This window comes from Malaclemys terrapin, chromosome 3, assembly GCF_027887155.1.
Source record: "Malaclemys terrapin pileata isolate rMalTer1 chromosome 3, rMalTer1.hap1, whole genome shotgun sequence".
Lineage (NCBI taxonomy): Eukaryota > Metazoa > Chordata > Testudines > Emydidae > Malaclemys > Malaclemys terrapin.
Genome location: NC_071507.1, coordinates 122,373,207 through 122,393,341, shown reverse-complemented (window position 1 = coordinate 122,393,341; position 20,135 = coordinate 122,373,207). Strand labels below are relative to the sequence as shown.

The window sequence follows — 20,135 nt, the reverse complement described above, 5'->3', positions numbered from 1 at the left end:
CTTGTGATCCACCAGTGCTTGCAGCACCATTGAGAAGTACCCCTTGCGGTTTACGTACTGGTTGGCAAGGTGGCCCGGTGCCAAGATAGGAATATGTGTTCGGTCTATCACCCCACCACAGTTAGGGAACCCCATTGCAGCAAAGCCATCCACTATGACCTGCACATTTCCCAGAGTCACTACCCTTGATAGCAGAACATCAATGATTGCATTGGCTACTTGGATCACAGCAGTTTTGCCCACTCCAAATTGATTACTGACTGACCGGTAGCAGTCAGGTGTTGCAAGCTTCCACAGGGCTATCGCCACTTGCTTCTTAACTGTCAAGGCAGCTCTCATCTTAGTATTCCTGTACTTCAGGGTGCGGGAAAGCAACTCATAAAGTTCCAGGAAAGTGGCCTTACACATGCAAAAGTTTCTCAGTCACTGGGAATCATCCCATACCTGCAATACTATGCGGTCCCACCAGTCTGTGCTTGTTTGCCGGTCCCAGAATCAGCATTCCACTGTATCAACCAGCCCCACCGCCGCCATGATGTCCCAATTGCCACATCCCGTGCTTTCAGGAACATCTGTGTCCATGTCCTCCTCACAATCATCCTCGTGCTGCTGTCTCTTAGCTGGATTCTGCACATACGGCAGTATAATGCGCGAGGTGTTTACAATGCTCACAACAACAGCGGTGAGCTGAGCGGGCTCCATGCTTGCCGTGCTATGGCGTCTGCATGAGTAACCCAGGAAACAAGGTGCAAAATGATTGTCTGCAGTTGCTTTCACAGAGGGAAGGAGGGAGGGGAGACTGACGACATGTACCCAAACCCACCTGCAACAATGCTTTTGCCCCTTCAGGGATTGGGAGCTTAACCCAGAATTCCAATGGGCAGCTGAGACTGCAAGAACTGTGGGATAGCTTCCCACAGTGCACTGCTCCGTGAGTCGATGCTAGCCACGGTAGTGAGGACGCACTCCGCCGACTTAATGCGCTTAGTGGGGACATACACAATCGACTGTATAAAAATCAACCTAATTTCATAGTGTAGACATACCCTTAGTTTTTTCTTTCTTGTCAAAGACTAGTGTTCCTGTATTGGCCATTTTTATATCTTGGCTATTTGTTGCCATTTGAGCATGACAGAAAAAGACTTCAGATTTCAGCACGTCTGTATCCCCAGGACTCTTAACTAACCAGTCAGAAGCTCTTTGCAGCCTCCAAGTGTTTTTGATTGTGCCTACAGTCATATGCAGCTGGAGACAAGATGTTTCATGAAGGCAGCACAAGCTGATGCTGTGGTAACACAGCACCATACATAGAGAGACTAACAAGAAAAATGGACATGGAATTCTGTAATGGGCTTCATTATTTTAGGACCAATTCCTCTATTTCTTTTCTCACGTACCCTCATCCAAATACCATTAAAATCAACAGGAGCCCCACCCCTTTATCTGAATCAGAAGCAGCCTTTTCAATGGTACAAACCTAAATACTTTAGGGCTGATGGACCAGCATGAAGTGGAAGTTGGTAAGGGTGAAATTTTACCCTTACTAAGTTGCAAAAACATTTTTATATCCCTAATTTTGGTTTTAGCCTTCATTCGTTCTGAGCACCATTATTTCCTCAGGTCATGTGATTTTTAAAATTTGATGCATTCTAACATCTCTGGAGAGGCAGCTGAAAATAAGAGCATCCTTTTTTCTGACACCCTGTGTTCAAAGGATGACTCACTGATGACTGACCATCATTAGAATCCAATCATCTCTAGAGACAGACCACTGACTTGAGGAGGATCACCCAGAAGAACATATCAGACGTCTCAAATGATACCAGTTTATTCAGTGGATGCCAGTGCTATAAACTTTTCTTGAAGAAATCTGCTAGTTAATTTGTACCTTGCATTAAACTGCAAGAGATTCTAGGTCACGTAACTAGCAAGATATGGAGCTTTTTTATATATTCTGTATATGCCTGATAGCTTTTATTACATCTACAATGGATTCAAATATCTTACCTGAATTTTATGAGTCATTGATAAATATTGAACTACCTACTCTCATCTATCACAAGGCAGACTCTTTGATGTGCACTGACAAGGGATCACTGAATGAGTTTTATACGCCAACAGTTTCATGCACACTCACTGTACACATGAGTATAGAATTGGAAAACTGTCCTATGAAAGAGAGTCCATAACTGATCAATAATCTTACTCTAAAATGTAATTTGATGTCCTTATTTGGTGTCTTTCATTGTATGCATGTGAAAATAGCCACACAAACAGTGACAAATAGGTTGATTTTGTCAGATTTGTTGGTTGTGAGGTGAACAAATAACTGCCTATCTATATGTACATACATGCAGTACCTGTACAAATCTACATATTAGGGCCATGTATGTGAGTTCTGCAAGAATCTTTATAAAGCATCACATCCCTTCCCTGTAATGCCAGATGCCATAATTAACATGAGCAGGGGGTTACAGAGTTCAGCAGCAGCTATAAATAGATTTTCTGTAATTAAAAAGGTCACAGTTTTAAAGTCCATCATCTTGGAAGTTTCTAGCACTAGACGCAAGCGCCATTCAGCTCTGGGAAGCTGAGAATCTCTGCTCACTAATGCAAATCCAATACCTCCTACCTCTGCAAGACATGAAATAAGACAATATAGCTGCAATGTTTTTATTGATGGTGTAGGACTGAATTTTGCCCCTCTTGGGCAGAACGTAGGGGTAATGTGAGGAGAAAATCCACATCTGGAGGAAGAAGGAAACATTTCTCTGGTGCGTGGATTTAGTTCTATTTTATTTATTTAGTGCCAGCTGCCTGAAGCTGTTCAGGGATTTGGAATGTTAAAATAAATCCCAGGAGAGATTGATTAGTTAGCAGAGGGCCCATGAAGCGTTCAAAGTTCTATGATAAATCCACCGATCATATGGTTCTGCAATTTCACTCATTATTATCAGCTTGCCATAGTAGAGAACTCCTTTCCTCCTTTCTTCTCTCCCCAGGAATGCAAAAAAGCTTGTCCCTATTGCCTCCATTTCTCCTCTTTAACCACATCTCCATAACCTCCTCTTCTGCCTCCTGACTCTTCCAGCCAAACCTGGCTCCTGGCAACTTTTAGCAACCCCCTTGCCTCCTTTCCCTGATTCAAACAGTAACATGGCATTGAAGCCTAACTCAAGTACACAGCTTTTAAGAGATGGGGCAGTGGCAATACAGCCCTGACATTCCAACAGCACACACACACACCTTCATTTTACACTAACAAACTAAGAGTGTATACAATTACTAACCAACGAGTCATCTAATACTAGAACTATAGCTCTACAGTGCAAAAGGACACTTTAACAATAGGCCGGCCCTGGTGGTCAGGCAATATGCTCAGGCTCTGAAGGGATGAACATGAGATGCACACCATGTTACCCGTGTTACACTTCAGTGTAACAGTCTGCAGTTGCACCTGCTGTGCATGGCTGCCGGAAGGCTACAGCAGAACCAGCCACAGTGCATCAGAATTTGGAAGAACAGAAAATACATCTTAATCTTTGGACAAAGAAATGATGCCTCCAGCAGCAGCGCAAAGCTGGGCAAGAAATGAACCCCAGAGAGGGCTTCCTCTCTTCTCAGCACCAGCAATTATTGTGTGCAACCCCCCTCCTGGGTGCACCCCACATCTCCACAGCGAGGCCACGTGCAGGCCCAAACCTCCTACATCCAGCTCATGGGAGGAAGAAATTCCCAGTGCTTAGAAACTTGCCCACAGCAGCTGGGCCACAGTGGGAGGGAGGAAATGAGGCTTAGCTCGGGCTTCCCCTCTTCAATACATCTCTGGACATGCAACTGTATAGGTGAAGCACCAGGTCATGTGGTCTCAGGAGCAGAAATATTTCCCAGGGAAGAGCCAGCCTGGCTGTATAGAGGAACCAGCAGCACATCCTCACAGCCCCTGGATACCAGTGGTGTCATCTAATTAGCTGCAGTTTTCACTCTGGATACTCTTTTCCTCTGCGTATTAGCTCTGTGCTCCATCCACCTTCCCAGCCTCTCCCTTACAGGCCATTATCTGCCAAATCTACTTCCCCTGATCACAATACTCTACATGGGATAGAAGGAAGGCAAAAAATGTAAAGCCCTCTACTCAGTCCTTGTGTCTTTCCAATTAACTAATCCCTTCTTGTTTCCTTTCTCACCCCACCCCTACCTCATTATAGACATGTATTAAAAAAGAAACCCCGACAACCTATTCATCCCCAGTATATAACCACCCTAAAAATATTAATGTGACATTTGCCAAGATTTGGTCTTAGTTAGGACCTATATGTGTTCGGGTATTATAAATAATAACGCAGAAGTTCTTGCTGGTGTTAGCTTCACCAGCTTCTGATGATCAATTGGCAGCAGTAGGCTTAGTTAAAGGACTGGTAGGGACCAAAGGTGACATGCACTGAAGAAAGCAGACTGCACTGGGGGTCTGCAATGGGTGAAGGTTGACTGTAGATTAGCATCCCTGGTTTACGATTTAGCCCTAATGGTAAAATGAACAGCAAGTCATAATAAGGACTGATTTCAGTCTGCAGAGAAAGGTCTGAGAGCACATTTTTTTTAGTCTGATCTTATTATGCTGTCCCTGGTTTCTGACAATGACACCAGCATCAACATCCTGTATCTCCCATGTACATCACCACACTTCCTTGAATTCCAGAGAAGCTCTATGCCACCTGAGGTTTTCCACTCAGGGGTTGGCTGTGCCAGCTTTCAGGCTGTTTTATATTGCCAGAGTTGCTGGATTGGGTCCCAATATATGACCCTTTAAGTGAAAAAGCCATCTTTCCTAAGCCTTTTGCATCACTTGGCTTCTGAAATCTTTCCTATGAACTGATCGTAGTTAATAAGCAAAAATATTGTTCTGACAAGGGAAATAAGCATTATTACCTGATAAAGGACAGAAAGAAAGAAAGATGGCTGTTTACAATATTTTTATTTTTATGAGGCACAGTCATAGGGTCCACTCACTGTTGCACCTCTCACTGTGGCGGGGTCTGAGGATTAGCTTTCAAGTCACATACCCCTTTCCAAAACACCTCATCCCTCCTCACTCTACAGGACTCTCAGTGCTCTCTTCATGGCTTGGCCCTCCGGCCAGCTCTTTATAGTTTTCCCCTTCTGGGGTATCAAAGTCCCACTGGATCTACTGTCCACATGCCATTTCAGACCATCTTCCAGTCCAAAGCCAGGTCCTGTGACAGTGTCAGGTGAAGGAATCCAAGCCTGCCCACTACTCCAGGTTGCATTCCAGTGACTCTATGTCTAGTAACTATGGTCTGCTTACACCCAGGCCCTGTCACTATTTCCCTGGACTCCTTCTTACTTCCTTGCCCTATCGTCTACCTCCCTACATGGGTTTTACCAGCCTAATTTCCCTCCTCACATGGGTAACTATAGGCTACCTCTCTCTTTGACTTCTTGCCAGACTCTGTAGCCCCTTCTCTGAGGGAGTGACTACCAGCTACTTCCCTAAAGCCCCTGCTTCTCTCAGCCTGCAGCCTTTTTACAAGCTCAGCATGTCCCTGCACAGCAGGCCTTTGTCATCAATTAGCCTCTGAGGCCCTGACTCTTCCACAGGTGCAGCCTGTCAGGTTAATTGTCCTAACAATCTGCTTTGCCTTGTGTGGGGTGGACACAGGCACACAGGGACATCCTTATGATTAAGGCCTTCATGATGATGTCCCACAAAAATTCTACTCAGTGTTACATTAACTTTCTTCCATTAAAATAATCACTATAGCAGACAAAGACCTGAGCAAATTGTAGCTTTGGTAGCTTGTCATCTCTTTCAGAAGTGGGCTGGTAATGTCCGTCTGTAAGAGTCTGACCACAGGCAGCACTAAAGTATTGGTCAATTCACTAAGGTGATTCCAGATACAAGATAGTGTTTGGCTGGATAGTGAATCCTATTAAACTAGAAACAGCAAAGGACCTGAAAGAAATAAGTCAGTAAAAGTTATCAAAGATAATGCCTTTCCCTACGCATAGTAACATTTTGCTTGTAGTGCTACAGGAAGCCTGATAAGTTGTCTTGCTCAATGACACTCAAACCCGACCTTGGGAAAATAAAGTTACACATAGAGGTGAGCTATCTTTTCTCTCTGGAAGATTCCAAAGTTCTTGTGTCTGATAGGTTTTCTCAGGGGGGATGCTACAATTTCCTATTCTTTCCGCCTTGCTGTTCAGTACGTATGTGAGGTCAGCAGGGAAGACAATGAAGCAGTTTGCATTATGCTGTGTGATGCTGACAGCCCAGGTCAGATCAGGGCCACAGGCCAATTCACGTGTGTATTAGTATAGATCAAAATGAGTGTAAATGTAGCAGTGTATTCAGATGTTTAAACTTCATGAAAATTAGTGGAATGTTACTTGTATTGTTGTCACTCATTTGTTCCTGTTATAATGTAATGGCAAACATTTACATTGTGTATACTCCTGTAACTGAATAATCCATCAAAGAAATCTTGTGAAATACTAATGAAGTACTTAAGGACTTTAACAGAAAATGCTAAATTCAAAGCAAGTGACTATTAAGTAGGAGGGTCTAAAGTCAAAAGAGTGAGTGAGTTCCTCACTCACTGTCATCAAAGGAAAAGCACAGATGGGTAGAAACACTGTCAACTTGCTTTCTGTGTGAAGAAACTATACATTTGGATTCATGGAAAGATCCTTTACCTTCGACTGTTTGGACTCTTACAGGGAAGGTACCAGATGCAAACCTGAGATCCCCAGAGACAATCTGTGTTACCCTGAAAGACTTTTTGGAAACTGGCAGTTCATTACATCACTGCCACCGTTTGGAATTACAAACTATGACTTACTTATCTGTTAATATATTTTACCTGCTTTAACCTCTCAATAACTCTCATTTCTTTTTCATACCTAATACATGTATAATTAGTTTACTATAGAATTGGCTGCCAGCATGGTCTTTCATGTAAGATCTAGGGTACAATTTATCTGGGGTAAGTGGCTAGTCTCTTGGCACTGGGAGAAACCTAATGTAGTGTGATTTTTGGTTTAAATAACCTTTTATCACAAAGTCCAGTTTGTCTGGGTGGTAAGACAGACTGGGAAATCTAAGGGGACTGTCTGTGACTCCATGGTAAAACTGATATAGTGATCCCGGAGTTCACATTTGTTACTGGTTTGATCAAATCTACTTATAGAACACATCACCAGCTTGGTGAATCTGCCCTGTTCTCTGACAGTCTGCACTGAGATAGGCACTCACAGTTGTGAGCCACCCCAGACAGTGTGACACACTACCATCAGTACAGTCATGACACTCAGCTGTGTGTCTCTTCTTCGTTTTCTCTGAACTATGCAGCCCTTTACCTTTCCCAGTGTCTAACTAATCCTGGGTCTGGATGAGAGCTAGCTGGCTGAAGTTCAATCCAAACAGGCTGAAGTGATGTTATTAGAATAGAGGAAACATCCAGAAGTTGAGATGAGTCACTGAAGTTAATATTTCCTTCTTTAACACAGAGTTTTGTTCAGTAAAGATCATAGTCTAGGATCCCTTGCTGCCTTTTTTTTTTTTTTAAGATGATTAGTAGTAGAAGCTAACAGAATTTTTTTTCTCTTTTTGGCAAGGAGACTACAATTCTTTGGATTTAGATCTTGCCACTTTCATTCTTGGCTTTTTTTTACCTCTCCAGATTGGATTACTGCAGCATGATTTACTTGAGGTTACACCTGGAGACCTCTTGAAAACTCAGTTAATGTAGAAAGCTGCTTTCTAACCACTTGGCTGTGTTTCTCACAAGGAGGTACACACCTGTGCTCCACAGTCTGCTCTGACTTCCATATTGTTTCCAGATGCAACTCTAGGTGCTGGTCTTCACCTATAAACCCCTATAAAGTTTGGCCTCTAACATCCCTGAAAAAGATGCTCTCTCCTTGTGTTCTATCCTGAATGTTGAGATCAGGGGAGATATTCAGCCTAACATCCCACCTGGTTAAATATTTGGGAGCTGGTGGCAGTTCATGTGCACAGAGAACTCTGAGAGATGTATTTTGTAAAACTCAAAACAAATCAAAAACATTTATACACCTGTATTTTGGGGAACCTGAATGTAATTCAATTCTGGCTTTGATTTTTCAAACGTAGAGCCAGTCATTGAGGTTTTACAGAAATAAAAGCAAGCTTGACTTCCCCCCATTTTCCAGTTTTACCTGTCTACAATGGTAATAGGACCAAACAAAACTAATTACCCAGAGGTATCCTTTCACCAGCACCCTCAAACAAACAAAACAAAACAAAAACCAACACTGTGAGGTATGAATAACTGGAACCTGAATTTAAATTGAGTTTGAATTTGCAAAACTAAATCCCAATTAACAAAGTTTTGCAAAACTAAATCCACCTGGGGTTTCTCCCACTCTCACCTGAGTCCTGCTCCTAGGGTGACCAGACAACAAGTGTGAAAAATTGGGACAGGGGTGGGAGGTAATAGGAGCCTATATAAGAAAAAGCCCCAAATATTGGGACTGTCCCTATAAAATTGGGATATCTGGTCACCCTACCTGCTCCTGTAAAGTGCTGAGTGTCTGCAGCTTCCATTGACTTAAATTTAACCTGCTGGCAAAGATAGCATCTCAGGGGATGGGAAATGCAGCATAGAGAGATTAGATCATTTCTCTCACACTGCCTCTATCTTCTTTCCCTTCGCCCCCAAAAGATATCCTGTAATTTCTTATGTTTTGTAAATGGTTACAGATAAAAATGCATAATAAATGTATAGGACAACCTAGCAGCCCTAGGCCCATTCTTCAAATGAGGAAAAGAAAGAAAATAAATGAGAAGTTGATTGCTTGAAAAATAGTCACCATCTGATTTTCCTAACTTCTATTGTCAGACTTTTTCATTCTTCTTCCTTTTAGGGACACACTTTTCTTTTCTCTCCAATCAAATTTATGTACAAAATGCAGAAGCTAAACCTGTGATTGAGAGGAACTAGCTCTGAAATGTTTCCTCCTGTTCCTAACACACACACAGAGACCTACAGACAGCAGCTAATGTGTCAAGGCAGGGTCAACTTTATTCCTCAGTGTGAATGCATATATTCATGTGTGACCAAAAAATCAAGACTTAGTACAATGTAAAATACATTTATTATAAGGCAATGGGTTGGGGGGATGAAGCAGGGATGAGGTGGTTGGGGGGAAGGAAAGCCAATTGGCTATTTTTGCAAAGAGATAAGAAAATAAAAACCTCATCCAGACATGCAGTGATTTAGAAGTAAGTAAATAATACCTGGCCTAAATCTCTCCCTGGCTTCCAATGCTGTTGCAAAGTGTCAACTCTTCTTCTGCATATCTGCTAAGTACATTTTTTTTAAAAAAAGGCAAAGAGTAAACTTAATCTTGGAATCCTTAAAAAGTCAACTGTGTATTTTTCTAGCTCCTGGTACAGCAAACCAGGTTGCCATGGGAAAATGGGTCAGAGCAGTGAGCAAGTCAGCCTGTGTAACTGAAATCAGGCTCCTACTGCAGTGATAGCAGCAAAGGCCAGACCAGACAGTAATCTACAACTGAATCTAGGTCATTGGGATTCTTTGAAGCTGCAGATGTCCATGTGGGACCCTGATCTCAGACAGGGCTCACAAAACCGTCATGACAGCTGGGCTTCTGTTTAATGGTTAGAATGTATTGCAGTAGCTGCTGCTTTGTCTCCTGCAAGAACAATTCATAATTTTAGATTTTTCGTTAAATAGATATATATATGCAGTGTTTGAGTGTGTACACACACACAAACACACACACACACACACTACAGTATAGAAAATTCTCAGTAGGTTCACTTCCCATGTTCTGGGCACCAATTACATGAATTAACATTCACAATACAAATTATAATATCCAAAAGTGGACTATACATCCCATTCAAAAAAAACACATAAATATGCACCAGCAAATATAATCAGAATCTTCCCCCCCCTACCCCCGCACACATAGCATATGTAATGAACCCTCAGCTAAACTCCCTCCACAAAAGCCTGGGAAAAAAGCAGTTCTTTGCAAAATGCACACAAAGTTTGATAGACCTACACACATTAACATTCATTCATCCCCCCCCCCCTCACCCTCATGCATATACTGCCTCAGTTTCCTATGTGTAAAATGGAGATAATAGCAATTCCCTAACCTCCCAGGCTGATAAAAGGATAAATACATTAAAGATTGTGAGGCGCTCAGATGCTACACTGATGGGGGCCATATAAGTATCTTAGATAGTTAGAGCATTTTTAGGGCTCTAGTCAAAACATCATATGCAAGGCCCATCTAGGTTCCCCTCTGCAGAGTAATAATAACCCCACCAGATGCTTCCTGCCTGTGACATCCCTCACATTGTGGCAAGCCTCTTACAACCTGTTTAGAAGGTATGTATGCATGGGTCCTAGAATGAGCAGGGCCAGCTGCCTAAATCACATAGCCTTGAGGCCACCACTAAGAAAAAGCAAGGTCCTTTCCCTCAAAAGCTTGCATTTCAACTCAGACCAATATGGTAGGAACAGTTCAAAAGTCAAATGGGTGAAGGTATAATCAGCGAGAAGACTAATGCCTAAATCTATAGTAGGCACTAAAATATATTCAAAGAGTCAGATGACTTAATCAAGGAGGCTATTCACTAATTTATAATAAGATCATATTTTAATTTAAAATAACTATATGAATGCACAACTATTTTTTAAATTAAAATATGTTTATATTATAAATTCATCAAGAGCATCGTTGAATAAGTTGTCTGATTTTTTTTAAATAAGTTCTAATGCTTACTATATATATAGGCATTAGTTCTCTCGCTAGGGTGACCACGGGTCCCAATAAAATTGGGACTGTCACGATATTTAGCTGTTTGTCCCACATCCTGACCGATGTACGGTCGGGAGTCGTTTGTCCCAATATTTGTTATGGGGCTGGATTGGTCACACTAGCTGGTGGGGAAGCGACCAGCAGGACCCTGCGGCCCCTAGGCTGAGAGGCGGCCAGGGGGGTCTCCGTGAGCTGTGCCCGCCATGAACACCAGCTCCACAATGGGAGCTGTGGGGGCAGGGCCTATGGGCGCAAGCAGCGCACAGACCCCCCTGGCTGCCCCTGACCCTAGGAGCCAGAGGGACTTGCCCACCACTTCCTGGGAGCCATCCAAGGTAAGTGCTGCCGGGACCCCGCCCCCAAACCCAAGCGGGACCCCGCCCCCAAACCCAAGCAGGTCCCTCTGGCTCCTAGGGTTGGGGCAACCAGGGGGCTGTGTGCACTGCTCATGCTCACAGGCCCTGCCCTGCAGCTCTCATTGGCTGCAGTTCCCAGCCAATGGGAGCTGCTGATCCAGTGCATGTGGTGGGCACAGCCCGCGGAGACTCCCCAGCCGCCCCAACCCTAGATGCCAGATGGACCTGCCAGCCGCTTCCGGGAGCTGCCCCAGGTAAGCGCCACCCAGACCCTGACCCTGCACCTCCTCTCCCTGCACCAGCCCTCAGGTAAGGAGGCGAGCAGCAGGTGGGGGGACAGCCAGGGTCAATGGGGCATGCATGGCATGGCCAGACACACATTGGTCTGCCTGGCCCTGTGCTGCCAGCGTGCCCCTTCCTGTTGTGGGCGGGCCCATGCAGCACCACACAGCTCCCTCACCCAGCACCCTGCTATGTCCAGTGTCCCCCTGCACAACTCCACCACAACAAACGGACAGTGCCCTGCACACCACCACCCCTGCCCACAGCCCCACCACAAATGCCCAACAGTCCACACACAACCTCCCATTCCCTAGTTCCCCAACACACACAGATCTCCCCCTCCTCCACTACCCAGTGCACTTCCCCAGAGCCCCACTACCACAACTACATGGTGCCCCACACAGACTACTACTGCCCAGTGCTCTGATACACAGAGCTCTCTCCCAACAGACCCCCCACTGCCTAGCACCCCGAAGCACACAAACCTCTCCCATTGCCCAGCACCCTCCACCCCTTCATAGACCAGCAACCCACCCCCCACCCCAGACTTCCCAGACACTCACTCCCCCATGTCCTGCCCCCTCCCCTGGCCGCACTCACCGGCCCTGCTGGGAGGTGAGGTGACTATCAACTGGGCTGAGCCATCAGCAAGGCTGGGGTTGAAACTGGAATCATGCGCCCCTGCCCCATGGCTTCTGCCGGGGGCTGGAACTGGAGCTATGAATCCCTGCCCTCTGGATTGTGACGGGGGCTGCAGCAGGGGCCGTACGCCCCCCTCGCAGCTTCTTAGGGCTGTGCGCCTCCCTTCCCCGTGGCTCTGGTCAGGACTATGGCACCGTCCCTTCCTCGCGCCCTCCCCCCCATGTGTCCTGATATTTTACTCTTGTGATCTGGTCACACTACCTCTCGCTGATCATATGATATGATTACACACTTGTTTTTTAAATTAAAGTATGGAGAGAGAGACAGAGAGAAGAATAAGAAGAATGGGCCTGATTGTAAAATTTAGATTGCAAATGCATATGCAAATTGTGCGAACAATTGCATGGATCATTTGTCCAGAATTATCATGAATACGTAAGCAAACTGTGTAACTGTGTACAAATGGCCAGTTGCATCCATAAATAACTTGCAGAGGCCTGGTTGTATATGCGAATTAGAGAATATGCAGCTATATACACACATATTTGTGCTCCAAAAACATAAATAATACAACAAATGAAGAGGAAAAAAAGAGGTAAAGTGAAAGAGAGAGAGAAAGAGAGAGAGAGTAGGTAGGACAGATTAAGGAAGGATTATTCTTCTGTAACTAGATAAACATGTTTCTTCACGTAAGCTATAGTTGATATGCATAAAAGGAAAGAATAAATACCTCAGGCCTTATCTGCCTTCAATGTATAAATAATGTATATTTCCTTCACTAATTTCCACAAAAATTGGACTTAAATCCATCAGTCTTCTTCCACCTGATTATTCAGTGATATCTTAACAGCTCTGATAACCTATGTGAGGCAACAGAGTTACTGAAATATTTGTCAAACAAGCATCTTCTTGGAAAGTCAACAAACACTACTTTGTTCAAAGAATCCTATTGAGGACAGCAGCCAAATGTATTATTGGTGAAGCACACTGCATATGAGATACGTGCCTAACGTTCACCAGAACACACTCATTTAGATATCCCCAGATACAGTTTAAAGATCAACTATTTTGTTGATAAAATTCTTTTCATTCCTTTGATCCTAAATAGCCAACTCTGCAGCATCACAGAAAGCACTGGCCGGGCATACAGCCTTACCTGGGGGATGTGTTTCTAGTACAATCAGAATTACAAGCCTCAGCAAAAAACTTACAATCTGATTTCAGGCAAATGGATTATGGAGAAATCTTGCTGTTAAAAGCACACCTAAGAAAAACTGCACGTACAACTTGGGAGAGGAAAATTAGTAAAAAACGGAAAAGAAAATAAGTGTTGCATTTTGTAACTCTTAAATAATTCTCATTTCATGTTTGCAAACAGCTCTTAGCCTTCCTGTAACTACAAAGCAGTAAATCATGAACTCTGGGGATTGTATAAAAGTTTACAAAATGAATGATTTGACTAGATTCCAGGGAGTGAGGAGGGAGGGACAGATTTACAGGTATAAAAGAAAAAAATCCAGGGAAGTAAAGCTGGCAGACAAATCCTATGTTGTTATACATCCCCACATCCCACCGTTAAAGGGCCATGAGTTCATAATAAAATGTCAGTCTCTTTAATCTGGCTAAACAGGCCCTTCATGGAAGAGAGCTAATGAACTCTGCAGCATAGAGGAGGAGGTGAGGTATTTAGCACACCTCTGTGTCACACTCTATTGTCTAACCAGTGTGGAGCAGATGTTGACTAAAGGAGAAGATTCAAGTAAATGCTATCTGCTGAAAATTCCCCCTTTTAACTGATTTCTCCCAGGATGAAAGTGTTTTAAACTGCAACAAACAGCATACCCCTAAAAAATGACCGGGCCAAATCCTGAAGCTGATACTCATGTTTCACTCAGTCCTTACAAACATCGGCCAGTTTCTGGCTGGTGTGGCTGTTTCTCGGGCATCCAGCAGCTCTCAGGATTTGGAAACATGGGGAATTTTGCACCTGGAAGAACTTCACAAATTGGTCTGCTGAAAATAGAAAAGATGGAATTTCACAGAGGTCTTTTTGAAGATGCACATACACTCCACCTACTCGCTGGATTGCCAAATACATATTTTCTTAACAATGACCTGGGGGATTCCACAAAAGAAGTGCTGGGAGTTGCCTACTCACTTAGTTTAGGGTGGATATGGCTCTTCCCTTGTTGACTGACAACCAAGGAATGTCATAATGGCACAATTATTTCCTCTAACCTCTTCAAATACTGCTGGGAAGGGGAAAACAAATATCTGCTGCTCTCCCTGGAATGTGGTAGGAAGGGGCCAGTCACTCAGCCTGCGAAAAGGATAAAATCCCCTTTCCAAAAAAAAGAATTCCTTGAAAAGCAAACTGGAGACACCCTCCAGCTCTTCCTAACTCAGGCAGATGTCATTTTAAATGATTCTTTGGAGCAGGGGTAGGCAACCTATGGCACGTGTGCCGAAGGCGGCATGCGAGCTGATTTTCAGTGGCACTCACACAACCCAGGTCCTGGCCACTGGTCCGGGGGGCTCTGCATTTTAATTTAATTTTAAATGAAGCTTCTGAAACATTTTAAAAACCTTATTTACTTTACATACAACAATAGTTTAGTTATATATTATAGACTTATTGAAAGAGACCTTCTAAAAATGTTAAAATGTATTATTGGCACGCGAAACCTTAAATTAGAGCGAATAAATGAAGACTCGGCACACCACTTCTGAAAGGTTGCTGACCCCTGCTTTAGAGAATTGATTGCAGAGTTCATCTCCCCAATTGTGATTGCATAAAACATTTATATCAGAGTGAGAATATCTTATTAAATTATCAGTTGACTCACATATCAAGGATGACAGTTATTACAGTAAATCAGCTCAACCAAGACTTGCTTAGCAGAGGCAGTGTGGCCTAGTGGGTGGGGCACTGGAATAAGCCTCAGACCACATGGATTCTAGTCCCAGCTTTGCTACTTACCTGTTGGGTCACCTTGGGCAAGTTACTTCACCTCCCTGTACCTCAATTTCCCCACCTGCAAAAGAGAGAGAATGATACTGACCTTCTTTGTAAAGCACTTTGAGATCTCCTGCTGAATAAGGCTTTATTGTTAAATAAAATGGTTACAAAGTCTGGGGCATTGGTTACCTGCCATCAGGTCAAAATCCACAATCTTCCAATACTTCTTTCGGCAATGTAGCTATGCTTAGAAAGCCATGACTAATATTTGATTAATCAGTTGGGTTTTTTTTTAAAGGCTCTGTAATAAAAAGGATATACCAGCAGGACAGGCCAAACTACAGAAAATTGGAGTTCCAGCAACGAAGTCTAAAAGAATGGGCATTTTAAACAGAAATACTTTAATCACAGCATAATGTCTGGCATGGTAACAGTGGAGGAAGTATTCCATGTCATCAGTGTGGAAGTCTTCAGGAGTAATAAATAAATAAATAAATAAATAAATAAAAAACCTTCCTTGGCCACTCAGTAAGTGACGAGAGTTATAAATATTTATGTAAATGTTAATTTGCTTTCAGCTGTACCTTGGAAAGCTCCTCCAGTTCTGCTAAATTATGCTGCTAAATGTCAAATTCACAATTTTAGAAAGTTATTGTCAACACTTTGTTGTAAGTGGATATTAATTAGTATTAAATTGTGATGGAGTTCCATAAAACTACAATGAAAGAAAAAAATTAATGGATACCACATTAATGAATGTACAATGAATAGAACCCTACCAAATTCACGGTCCATTTTGGTCAATTTCACGGTCATAGGGTTTTAAAAAACATAAATTTCATGATTTCAGCTATTTAAATCTGAAATTCCATGATGTTGTAATTGTTGGGGTCCTGACTCAAAAAAGAGTTGTGTGTGGGGGGGGGGGGAGGGATTGCAAGGTTATTGTAGGGGGGGTTGCAGTGCTGCTACCCTTACGTCTGCACTGCTGCCTTCAGAGCTGGGCCCTCAGTCAGCAGCCGCCACTCTCCAGCCACCCAGCTCTGAAAGCAGCAGTGCAGAAGTAAGGGTGACATGATATGGTATTGCTACCCTTCTGCACTGCTGCTGGTGAGCTGCTGCCTTCAGAGCTGGGCGCCCGGCCAACGACCGCCCCTCTCCATTGCCCAGCTCTGAAGGCAGCACAGAAGTAAGGGTGGCAATACCACGACCCCCCTAAAATAATCTTGCAAACCCCCAGAAACTCCCTTTTGCGTCAGGACCCCCAATTAGAGAAACACTGGTCTTTCCCATGAAATCTGTATAGTATAGGGTAAAAGCACACAAAAGACCAGATTTCATGAGGGGAGACCAGATTTTACGTTCCGTGATGCATTTTTCATGGCTGTGAATTTTGTAGGGCCCTAACAATAAATAACAATAAATAACTGAGCATGATTTTCCACTGCTTGTAATAAAATATTGCCAACAGCTAAATTAAACTAGACTTCTTGTTACAAGTAGCCACTTGACTCAGTGAATACTGACCCTGGTCATGTGACCAGGGGTATTAAGCTTCTGTAATCCTGACCCATATCAGGTGACTAAGGCCATGCAGTAAAGAACAGTCTCTTAGTAGCACTCCCATTCATCAATCTTTATAGCATGGTGCTATAAGAAAATTGAGTCTTTTTGACAAGAACGGAGTCAAAACAACCTCATGAATCACTCATCTGGGAGGGAATCCGAGAGAGTACAGAATAGATGGTTCCAACACTTTGAAATTTTCCTGGATGCAAATTTTATTGATGAGAAAATGGGGTGAAATCCCTCATAGTGATACAGAGACACTGGAGATCTCAAACTGCTAAATAAAGTCATTCAGAAATTTAAAAAAATTCTACAATCCTCACAGTAACGTCAAATAGGAAAGGCACATTTTGTTTACAAGCAAACAGTAGCCACGGGAGGCCATTGCTCATTATGTTACAGACCTACATAATAAAGCTAAATTAACTTGAACAGTTAACAGATGGGCTAATTTTCAAGATATCAAAAAATTCTCCTGTCCCCAGTGAGTAGAAATATCAAACTTTTTGGGGAAATGATAATCTGGTGGAGGGGAGGAGAGTGGATCAGGTCAATCAAAACATTTGGCTTTGATAATTTGGAAATGCTCATTTCCAATTCTGACTTAAACCCCCCTTCCCCACTATTTTAGTATCAATCATCAAAAATTTCAGAACGAGTTGTTTCAAACCTACAAATTAAGATTTTGATTCTGAAAAAAAAAAAAGTCACAATGGAATGTTTTGATAATTGCAAAAAAACATTAAAAAATTGAATTGGGGAGATTTATCTCAACCAGTCCTTTCCCACAAACAATTTCACTTCAATGAATAGGCATTTTCCAAAGGAAAATATTTTTTGCCAGAAAATTCCTGACCATGTCCACAAATTAGAGACCAAAATATGTGAGGTATAATTGATAGTAATGTCAAAGTAAGGTCATTGTGAGGAATGGATTTGACTGCAAAAATCACTGAATATATAAAGAGCTGGTGAAAACTGAGCTTGAAATAGAAGTATTAGCAAATAGTGAAAGAAGTGAATCTAATTAAGAATGCATGTGAAGGCATAAAGTCAGAAGCAAAGGAAAACACATGGCATAGACAAGAGTAGTAAATGCAATAAATGTGGAGGCAATCACAACTTAAAGGTGTCCAGCCTGTACTACATGCAACCAGTTTGCAAAAATGTGTCACTCTCTGCACAAACTGTAAAGAAATTAAAATAAAAACACATTCATTAACATACAACTGCAGGACAAGGCTCTGATTATGATGCAGAATCAAGCCATGCATGACATCTTTCTTGGATCTCTTAGTACATTTACACAACAAAGTTCTACAACAGATTGTTTTGTGACACTGGAAATAAATGAATAAAAAGTAAATTTCAAATAGATATAGGTGCTCAGGAAGCATATAGAAAAAATGTCACTGGTCTGTATTTAAAAAACCCACACACTTTTATATAGTAAACACAAAAAGTGCCCAGGTAGTAAAGTCACATTGGCACATCTGTAGAAGGAGAGATACCACTCAAGTCTGATGTATGCTCGATTTGAAAAGCAATTGACAAATGCAGATATTAAGCAGGTTTATAACTTATCTAATGAACAGGGAGTAAAAGAATTTGATCAGGCCCATGTTTAACATCTCAGAGTGCATTACGGTTATACTACATAACAGTAATATGTAAATCTTAGTGTACCACCAAAAATACATCCACCATAGAAGTCTCAATAGCTCTGTGACAGAGATTTCTAGGCAAAGGTCCTCCTGTTCTTTGCAAACAACTCTTACCTCAGACCTGACAAACTCATTACACCAAACACATCTTACAGGATATTTATCCATAAAGAGTAATATGTAGGTATGTTCAGAAAGCTCATAATGTGTCAAGATTCATAATCATTGCAAGCTATATGTACAGGTAATATTTAAGGAATAATGTATTTATACTGAAATATGCTTTATGGACTTGGAGTAAAACTTAATCACCAGGTGACAATCTATCTCAGTGATGGTCCACTCATGCAGAGGGAGTTGTCACCCCACCCTTTTTAGCCAATGATTCAATACAAGGTTCAATTGTTTAGCTTTATGCAATACTAAGATTTTCAAGGGAAAATCATCAGATGCAATTGCAAACAACTAAAACCAGTAAGAGGAAAAAAGCATGAGCAGCCACGTTGGAGGCTAACCTCTGGCTCCTCCCCTTGTGCCCGAGACCCCTCCCCTCCCCTTCTGCCCCCCTTTCCCCGCAGGAGCCCAAAGCATCCCCACCATAGGCTCCAGCCCCAGCGCCGGCCAGCTAGAGGACAAGGCCCCAGCCCCAGTGCATCGCAGCCTCAGCGCCCACAGCCCCTGGGCAGCGCGGCCACAGCACCCACAGCTCTGGGCTCCAGGTGGTCGGGCAGCTTGGCTGCTGTGCCCCCAGCCCTGGGGCTCTGGGCGTCTGGGCAGTGTGGTTGCCACGCCCCCATCTCCAGGTGGCCCCCTGTCCAGGTGCTCGGGTGGCCAGCCTCAGAGCACCAGGCAGGCAGCACGGCTCAGCACCAGCTTCCCCGGTGGCCCCAAGTCCCTGCAGGAGGCACGCTGGCCTGGGGGCAGGGCCACGGGAGGCTGTTTGGGAAAGCACAGCCTCCCCCAGCCTACGATACCTGTGGCCCCTGGAAAAATGGAACATTAGAAAAAAGGAACATTAGGGGTTTGCCCTGTCTAGGAATAGGAGCAAAAGACTGTTTTGACTATAACACAGAAGAGGGAGAGACCCCCTGGCTTCATTCACTGATGAGCCCCCTTGTGAAGCAGGGGTGTTTTCTGATTAAATCCTTATGGTTCTTGTAAAAGCAGCCAGCTCTGCAACAGACTGAGGGGGACCTGCTTTATTAGATAGTAAAGGAAACTATTAGTAAATATAAACCCAGGTGTGTGCATTATGGTTTTGTTTTGAATTGTAATCATTTGTTTCCATCACTTTCTCTCGTTTCTAGTTACATCTTTATTTTTTCCTTAAATAACCCTACTTTTGTTTCATTAGAAGTGCTCACAAGTGCTGTGTGGTTTACAAAAGTGGTGGTTGAAGGTAAAATTGGTAAACTGAAGTACACTGGCCCTTTGGGGGCAGAGGCTCTGGGATTTCTGTGAGTAGCCAGTGTCAGGTGCTGGATACCACAGTGGGCACTTCAAAGTGACTTGGGGACTGAGTGCAAGGCAAAGACAGGCCTGGCATAGCCGAGGAGAGAGTGCTTGAGTGGCTCAAAGGTTGGTGGTGTTAGGGAGTTGACTCCCAGTCAAGCACAGCCAAAACTCCTTCATGTAATAGGAAGAGGGTGTAACAAGGTAACTCACAGTCCTGGGTGCCTCAAGAACCATCACAAGCTCTGATGTATAGTAGATAAAAAGTTGAACTTGATAGAATGTCAAAACTGCATGTTACTGAGCAAATTCTGACACAGACTAACTGGCTTAACAATATGGTCACCATAA

At 43.2% G+C, this 20,135-nt stretch overlaps 1 long non-coding RNA gene across 6 annotated transcripts in view; it reads right to left on the bottom strand.

The window, feature by feature from the left end:
- The window catches only part of LOC128833552 (uncharacterized), a 174,211-nt gene that overhangs the window by 33,881 nt on the left and 120,195 nt on the right, over window positions 1–20,135 (bottom strand). For 3 of the 6 annotated variants that reach the window (XR_008444270.1, XR_008444271.1, XR_008444274.1), the window contains 2 exons: window positions 15,121–15,175; window positions 13,983–14,153 (listed from right to left, as the gene is read on the bottom strand). This is a non-coding gene — a long non-coding RNA (uncharacterized LOC128833552). The remainder of the gene's footprint in view (window positions 1–13,982; window positions 14,154–15,120; window positions 15,176–20,135) is intronic. The other 3 variants (XR_008444273.1, XR_008444272.1, XR_008444275.1) reach the window with 1 other exon arrangement.